Here is a 9506-nt window from a genome sequence, read left to right on the forward strand (position 1 = left end):
TGGCCAAGATGTAGACTACTTCAGTATGAGCTCTTGGGATATCCCGTGCGAGTGCGACGGAGGGTTGAAAGGGTGGCCCGTTTTGTTGCCTCCTATCATGCCATTCGACGTCCTGCAGCGCATAATGATCTTCAGAAGGATCTCATGATTTGTGCTTTCGTTATTGTATTATTGAACTATTTGTTGTGTTTAATTGCACTATTTGTTGTATTGAACGATAAACTGTTTGTTTGAATTGTAATAAACGAAATTGAACTATTATTTTTGTTTGTTTTTGATTTGTTTACTTTTGTTTTCGAATGCATATATCGTTTGTGTGAGTCACGTGCGCTGCATTTTAGCGCGTTGCTGGAGCGACGCGCGCGCTGCATTTTAGCGCGGCTGCTGGAGTCAGTGCTGCGCACCGCGCCATATCAGACGATGCGCGCGTGGCATATCTGTTTTTTGCGCGCGGTGTGACCGGCGCCTGTTGGAAATGCTCTAAACGTTGACGGTGTAAACAGGTACCCCTTCCAAAAAAAATCCCCAATCCATTCTCCGAACCCTGCCTATCCCTCCCCAATCCTCAACTTCACCGAGACGGCGGCTCCCGGCGGTGCGCCGAGCGCGACAGCGGCCACAGGCGGCAGCAGGTGACGCGACTCCTCCACCAACCACCTCAACCTCCCCCGTGTTGCAGTCGCCGCCGACCTCCACCAGATCCGGTGCTCTTCTACCTCTGCCATCGGATTGGAAAAGGGCGCGGGGCTCCGGCTGGCCCTCGGTTCGCCCACTCCACTGCAACACTTCAACGTACACCCTTGTAACCAAGCTGATTCTTTTATTAACGAACCCCCTCAGTGGCTCGAGTACACCCTGCTGCATTAAGGATTAGCATTAACAATCGTTTACAAACGGGCAGCTAAATGGAGGCCACCGTGCTAAGTCTGGGCAAGTCTGTGGTGATTGGGGCGCTCAGCTACGCCAGGTCTGCCGGTGCCGGGGAGGTAGCCTCACGTCTTGGAGTTCAGCGTGACCAGGCCTTCATCGCCGATGAGCTGGAGATGATGCAGGCGTTCCTGATGGCCGCACACGACGGGCCAGAGGACAAGGACAGGGTGGTCAGGGTCTGGGTGAAGCAGGTCCGCGACGTGGCCTATGAGGTCGAGGACTCCCTCCAGGAATTCGCTGTCCGGTTACACAAGCAGTCTTGGTGGCGCGTTGCTCGCACCCTTCTAGACCGGCGCCTCGTTGGCAAGCAGATGAGGGAGCTTAGAGCCAAGGTCGAGGATGTCAGCCGCAGGAACAAGCGCTACCGCCTCATCAATGGCGACGGCTCTGGTTCCAAGCCTAGCAATATCTCCACAACCACAAGTGAGTTCCCCGTTGCTGGCGTAACAAATGTCCGGCGCCGAGGAAGCTAGGCGGCAGTTGGACAAAGCAAAAATGGATCTCATTCGCCTGATCAGTTCCAACAAGGATGACGACCTTAGAGTAATCGCATTATGGAGAGCAAATGGTGATCTTGGGGAGACCTCTGTCATAAAAAAGGCATACGAAGATCTGAAGACGCACAAGAAGTTCGAATGCTTTGCTTGGATCAAGTTGGTGCGTCCTGTCAATCCAACAGAGTACTTGCGGAGTATTTTGAGGCAGTTTTATGCAAATTCACTACAAGGGACAACTATGGAGGCCCAAGATCTGAGATGGATGGAGATGACAAAGGAAAATGATTTGGTTGGTGAGTTCAGGAGGTTTGTGAGTACGAAGAGTTACCTGATTGTGTTTAAGGACATACATACTATTGAAGAATGGGACTGCGTTAAAGTTTTCTTCTTAAATTACAAGAAAGGAAGTCGAATCATAGTATCCACGGAGCAAGTTGAGGTTGCTAGCTTATGCGTAAGACAACAGACTGCAGCAGCTGACCACAAGCAGTTGCATATGGACCAGGCTCTCTATGCTTTCTACGATAAGGTTTTTTTTTTCTTGTCAAAATATACTCTGACTAGTGCTACATTATCTTCAGAGTCAACTAATGCAGTAATAATTAACAACAATATCTGACAGTAGGTAAGGTTACTATTTCTCAGTAGTTTTTGTGCATTATTTACCAACATATAATCTAGTCCTGACACCATGGTGCTGAGTGTGGCAGTGTTTAATGGTACTCTGATAGGAAGCAGACATGGAAGAACCACAGGGTTGGCGGTTGTCACCCAATAGTGTCTTAGAACAATTTCTGAGATGTCAATAAGATGCAAACGGTTCCATTGGTGGATGGGCAAAATTGTCTGTGATGCAGTTTAGACAGGAAATCAAAACTCAGTCAATAGTTGAAAGACGATAGATGTACCTTTTTTCAAATAAAAATCTGATGGTAAATACATCACTCGATTGCTTAGTTTTGTGGACCCTAATTAGAATCAAATTGCATTCACCAATTGATTACAAAATGTTATGACATTGCCCTAGCTGATTGCAATGTCAGCAACTCAGCATATATCAAAATATTGATGTTTGAGCAATTCCAAAGATAAATGTAAAAATTGTAGAACACTATACACACAACTGTGTAGGCATGTCTTGTTGAAAATGAAAATAAAAACGAACTTATCAGTTGGTAAACATGCCATCCTTTTTTGGATAAAATTTTGCCAACTCTCCTGTTTTCTTTTGGCATCCAAGTTCCATCATTAACCCTTTTTTAGATATGTGAGATGCATGATTGTATTTGCTTGATAAATATATGCATAGTTGGCATTTCACATAGTTGCTTCTAAAGAAAATGATTACTTTATTCCCTTGAACCATTGACGAGCATAACCCACTAAAATGTTTGTCTCACATAGTTCTTAAACTTCTCAAATTGGATAATTTTACTATCCCTGGTGATTTTCGGATGTATTCTGCGAAAAACCATTAAGCTTCACCAATGAGCATAGTTTTGACACGTCCAGCACATCCTGGCGTGATACCAACAGAAGGGCCCCGTGTGACCATCATCGACCTCTCTGTCATCCTGTTATCCTTATTTCATGTTTCCTTCTTAAGCCTTCCTCACAACATTGAGTGTTTCCATATCACGGAAAAAAAACATCAAGATTCACACATGGGAGCGTTGCCTTCCACTTCTCCCGAATAGGGCGGCCCTGTCTGCAACTGCCGGTGCTCTACTTACGCATTAGCATTGGATAGTGCAGTCATGGAAGAACCATATCACCTTTACTTCCGCTTTTCTTCTCTATCGATAGGATGTCTCGGAGAGCTCTGCCATGGACGACCATTCCTTCTTGAGGTGCTAGATCACCATGTGTGGTGATCCTATGCTTCATGTTTTATTGTTGGAATTGGGGCATTTCTATTGAGGATCGAATCTTGTGATTGAGATTTTTGGAGGTTCAGATCTGCATAACTTAATGCTTCAATCGTAGTAGACAATTTTGTGATTAATGTTATGAGGTTGAAATTACTTAATAAATTTCTTGATAGATCGGTGAAAAGGACTCGATTATGATTTTCTGTAGTAATCCCATTGGATTTTGAAAGCTTGTGCCAAATTTGTCAAAGCTCACTCAAGTTTGCGAAAGCTTATCTCTTTAAAATATCTCTCTTTGGAAAATTTGGAAGCTCATGGAATGATAGTTGATACTTGAAAGCCCTATTATTTGGCATTTTTCTTCCTAAGTGTGCGTCCGCTTGCTGATGAACGCCAATGGAAGTGACTGCTCCAGAGGCCGAGCCGGATGTGGGAGGCGTCGGAAGGCAAAGCAAAAGGTGAAGGCGCCATCACAACAGTTAGCCAATAATTTGCAGTTCCCCGTGCTTTTGATTTTCACGAAAGACAGTCTAGTTATTTTACCAGATTTCCACTGCAGCTTCTTCTCTCTGTCTTGTCCAAGGATCTTGCTTTCCCAACCATAGGGACTGGCATTGGAGATAGAAGACTTTGTGAGAAAGTTACTAACGTTTACTCCCTCCGTTCCAAATTACTTGTCTTAAAAGTGAATAAAAATGGATGTATCGATAACTAAAATATGTCTAGATACATTCATTTTTGTGACAAGTAATTCCGAACGGAGGGAGTATGTTTTAGTAACAGCCAGTGGCGGCGCCAGGATGTGGCCGGCCTGTGTACACTGTAGCACTATGGCTACAGTGTCCGCTACAGTGTATAAAGGGAGCTGCCCTCACGTCCCAGGTAGCAGCCCGGGCTGCCTGGGGCCTATCTCCGCCACTCTAACAGCCATGGATTCGGATGGTGGCGCTTCTCTCTCCTTGTCACCAATGAAGAAGGGAGAACGATGGGGAGGGATATGATGCGACACAGGGCGTGCGTGATGCTATTCGGTTGGTGACATGAGGTCTAGGGTGGTTTATTTTGTCTGCCGGGGCAGCAGTTTCTCAGACACATTAAAGGTGTTCGAGCAAATGTTGGTACTTGGTACAGTATTGTGGCTGATGGACGTGTGGGCTGCAGAGAAGAGAGGAGATCAGCAAATCTCACACTTGTCTTGCTGGTCACTTACATCCCACTGTGTAGATCCAGGCATGCTGAGCATTAGGAGCTCATTGACGCTGATATTCTTATCTTTTAGTGATGGATCTAGATTGGTAAGAGCGTTTCAGCCTACATGTTCATCTGGTTTTGGCACTTACATCGTAGGAGATGGGATCATTTTAGGTTTACATGTGTGCTTTGTGGCATGCTTTTGTGGTGCTGGGCCCATATTGACGATCATAATTATCATGTTATAATTCACTTATTGACTAATACTGCTCTTGTAATTGAATTATAACTTCTTTGACCTGCGAACTGCATAATTGTTACATAGCTTTCCTTGTAAATTATTTGATTGTCAACAATGGAAAATGTCATATGAACATTTGCAAAAATTAAAAGGGAAAAAATGCAGCAAGACACAGCTCTAGGACCTGGTGTAACCCAGAACTACAACTCTGGGTTTGTTTAACTGATACCCCGGACACTAGGGTAACAAAAAAAGGTAATCAAGTCAATTAAGATAATCTAACAGACGAGGCCCACATGGCATTTACTATGACAGTGACTTGGCTCATTTTCGGCTGAAGTCGGTAGGTGAGGTCGGTTCGAGCAGAGCCGACTCATTGAGCTCTACAACAAAAACCTTGACTTAGAAAATCAGTCAAATTCAAAGATTCAAACTTCTCAAAAAAAATCTTAGAAAATTCTAGTAATTCAATCTATCTTTGTCGAGTGTTCTGAGAACTTTTTAGCACATTTTGGTGAGCCATTTAAATGTCTGGATTTTTTTTATTCTCTACCAAATTTGAAGTCTAGCCAAAATGCGCTCAAACTTCCCAAGAATACTCATGGAATGTAGATTGAGTTACTAGATATTTTTCATATTTATTTGGAAAATTAGAGTTTTGCTTTAAATTTTGGCCCACAATTTAAAAAAGCAACTTTTTTTAAGAGCTCAGTGAACCGCAATGCTCAAGGCGAGCTCACGTATCAGCTTAAGCCAAAAATGAGCTGCCCCTGCCATAGTCAACGCCATGTGGGCCACATCTGTCGGATTTCATTTTACCTGACAGAGTTGGGTATCAAAACCCCTAGAGTTGTAGTTTTACGTTACAACAACCTCGAGAGTTGTGTCTTGCTGCAGTTTACTCAAATTAAAACTTGCTGAAACATTACTGCGGAATAGAAGGCAACACCTAATCATTATCTATTTGTGTATAGGGTTTGCAAGATAGAGCTGATGCAACTGAGGCAGGGTCTAGCTTTAACATAGCTAGTACGACTAGTAGCAACTCTGCAGACAACAAGAGCCTCACTCACACAGAGATGACGATAGCTGATTTTAAGGAATATGAGCAAGTCGGTCGAGAGAAAGAAAAATCTGATATTATCAAACTAATTTCAAATGAAGATAGCCAACAGCTTGATGTGATTTCTGTGTGGGGAATGGGCGGTCTTGGGAAAACAACACTAGTTAGAGATGTGTATCAAAGCCAACACCTCAGTGTCAGATTCAGGTACCGCGCTTGTGTAACAATTATGCATCCCTTCAATTGTGATGAGCTCATCAAGAGCTTAGCTCGACAATTAGATGCAGAGGATTATGAAAATAAGGAGGAAACAGGCTTGGCGGGTGGCAGAACAAAACCTAGGCTCCAACGGTCACTGACGGATATTTTAGAAGGAAAGAAGTACTTGATTGTTCTTGATGATCTATCGTCTACCACAGAATGGGACTCTATAATACAACATTTACCTGCAAGGGAAACATCAAGTCGTATCATAGTTACCACAAGGTCAGAAAATATTGCTAGGCACTGTTCAAAGAAACAAGAAAACATATACAAGCTTCAAATTCTGGGGTATGAAGATGGACTTAACCTCTTCATGGAAAAGGTACCTGCGACCCTATCATCATGCATTCATGCCCTATTTGTTTAATTTCTATTTTGTAAGTGCCAAGATCTTTTCTCTAATGGGTTTTTTGAGCACACACAATCTGTATTTTGACAAGGTTCCCCCTCCATGTTAATCTAGTACGTTGAGATTATTTTAGAAGATAGCTAAAACCCTGTGGGGGGCATGACTGGCTAGTAGCTACTTGCATGCTTAATTAAAGAACTAACGGTGCAATTTACCTTCGTTAATAAACATTTAAAGCACAAAATCCGCTATTAGGCTTGCAGCTAATTTAGTTTTGTGGCAACTAAAAATTCAAATTGAATACATTTCAGGTATTTCACAAGATTGCATATCTGAATGATGAATATCCGGAGTTGGTTGAACAAGCAAATCTGATCCTAAAGAAGTGTGATGGACTTCCCCTTGCAATTGTCACCATAGGTGGCTTCTTGGCAAACCAACCTAAAACCGCTTTGGAGTGGATGAAATTGAATGACCATATTAGTGCCGAGTTGGAGATGAATCCAGAGCTTGAAAGGATAGCAGCAGTCCTTAACAAAAGTTACGATGGTTTACCCTACCATCTCAAGTCATGTATGCTGTATTTCTCCATCTTCCCCCAAGATGACAAAGTTAGCCGGAGACGTCTGGTGCGTCGGTGGATTGCAGAGGGCTACTCAAGGGAGTTGCGTGGCAAGTCCGCGGAGGAAATAGCGGAGAGCTATTTCATGGAACTCATAAGCAGGAGCATGATCCTACCATCTCAAGAATCCATTCATAGTAGAAGAGGAATTGACTCCTGCCAAGTCCATGATCTCATTCGTGAAATTGGTATCTCAAAATCAGCGGAGGATAATCTTGTTTTCACATTGGAGGACGGCTGCGGATTAAACAACCGGGGAACAATCCGCCATCTTGCCATAAGTAGTAGCTGGAAGGGTGATCAGTGTGACTTCAAGAGCATAGTGGACATGTCTTGTATAAGATCATTAACGGTGTTTGGGAAGTGGAGGCCATTTTTCATGTCTGAGAAGATGAGGTTGCTGCGAGTGCTGGACCTAGAGGGGACATCAGGTCTAGTTGATCATCATCTTACGGGCATTGGGAAGCTTCTTCATCTAAGGTACCTTTCTTTAAGAGGATGTGATGATATTTATCACTTGCCAGACTCGTTGGGTAACCTGAGGCAGCTGCAAACGCTAGACGTTACATATACAAGCATAATTGAACTACCGAGGACCATTATCAAGCTTAGCAAGCTAGAGCATATTCGTGCTGGGGGCATTGGAAGTAACGATGGTGGTACACATGAAACATATGCAGACACCCTATGCACTTTGGCTTTGTCGTCTATGGCGTTCTGTGTGGGATGTTGCGCACCTCAGGTTCTGAAAGAGGTAATGGATATGGATGGTGACCCTAACAGGCGTGATGTATGCACTGCGTGTTGCTGCAATAAATTACCTTCTGCCGCGACGCGCCAAAGTCCAAATGGTGTTGAAGTGCCAAGAGGGACTCGTAGACTGAAAGCCCTGGACACAATGGGTGTTGTGAATGTCTCAGGATCAAGGGGTAAGGCTGTTCTAAATGACCTAAAAAGTCTCACCAGGCTGCGGAAGTTAAGAGTGACGGGCATCAACAAGAAAAACTCTCAAGACTTGTGTTCAGCCCTTTCAAATCTCAGTTGCCTGGAATCGTTGTTAGTGCGGTCAGAGGGAAACCCTGGTTTATCCGGCTGCTTGGATGCCCTACCGTCCCCTCCGAAAAAACTACAGAGCCTCAAGCTGTACGGTAACCTGGTGAAATTGCCCGAATGGATCGCAGCGCTCTGGAATCTCATGAAGATGGAGCTGCGGAGCAGCAGGATATTGGAGGTTGATGCAGCCATGCAGGTTCTTGGTAATTTACCAAACCTGGCCATACTGCGTCTGCTGAGGCACTCATTTGCCAGTGAAGAGCTTCGTTTCAGTCTCAATCGGGACGCGGCGTTCCCGAGTTTGGCGGTGCTGGAGCTCAGCCTCCTAGACAAGCTCGAATCCGTGGAGTTCCAAGGAGGGGCAGCCCCAAAGATTGAGCTGCTGCAGTTTCGTGGCTGGCGTTACAAAGCCAACACGGTGTTGTTTGCTGGGCTGCCTTCTCTCCTGAGCCTCAAGCAAGTTTTGCTCAAGGGTCGCTATGAGGATGGCTTCGTGGATGACTTGCGGGCCCGGCTTGCGGGTAATCCAAACAGACCTGTTTTGAAGCTCAACTGAATTGCTTCAGATTCCAGATTCGATCGATAAAACCATTGCCTTGGCTAATAGTATACATCTGTGAGCGTCATTCAATGCCGACCATGCCTTGGCAGGCGGACGCGGGGCGCGAGGCTGATGCGACTGGCGGGTGGCAGGTTGTCATGTCGTGTAATGGCCCGCGCCGCCCGGCTTTCGCAGCCCCAGCATTCAAGCCGCCGCCCATCCCGCGCTGGTTGTTCGGGCGGTGCTGTCGGTTCCTCTTCCGCGGACAAAGAGCCTTGGTGTGCCGTGACCCACTCCGCTGCTCACGCTGCCTTCAGAACGGGCACAAAGCGCGCAGATGCCGCAATCAGCGGAGGTCCCTGAGCTCTCTCGACTCGCTTGCCATGCCACCACCCCCTCTGCCTCGCCCTGCTGCCGCCCCTGAAGTGGTGCCGCCATGCACTGGTCAGGGCTGGGAGCCTCCTTATCCGCGTCCACTACTTCAGGTGGCCTCTCCACCCGCAGCGATGGCCCGCCCTAGTGATGCTGCTCTCAGGCCGGCGGAAGATTTCGCTGTGGTGCCGGCTACTCCCGAGATGAAAGCGGAGTCGGCCCTCCTTTCCTCCAACGCTGCTGTCGGCTGGCTCGAGGGCGTCTCGTGCCGAAATGTTGCTGATGAGATCGTTGCTGCCTTGGGCGTGCGTCCGGCCGACGTCAAGGTGGTGAAGCACTACCCCGAGCAGTTCTTCATCCAGTTTATGTAAGTGCATCTAGTGCCACCCCTAGTTGGTTTAGGAGTATTGACGACAAACCTGGTTGAGGGACTAATGTGTTTGTGAGAGTTGCAGAATAACACAGGTAGAAATCCCTCATTGATTCGGTTTTCCTACCAGAGATGACCCCTA

General features: G+C 45.8%; 1 pseudogene; it reads left to right on the forward strand.

Moving 5' to 3' along the window:
- The first annotated feature begins 477 nt into the window (after nt 1-477).
- On the forward strand, nt 478-8917 carry LOC123102435 (disease resistance protein Pik-2-like; annotated as a pseudogene).
- Nucleotides 8918-9506: the final 589 nt, after the last annotated feature.

The sequence above is a fragment of the Triticum aestivum genome, chromosome 5A (assembly GCF_018294505.1).
Source record: "Triticum aestivum cultivar Chinese Spring chromosome 5A, IWGSC CS RefSeq v2.1, whole genome shotgun sequence".
NCBI lineage: Eukaryota > Viridiplantae > Streptophyta > Magnoliopsida > Poales > Poaceae > Triticum > Triticum aestivum.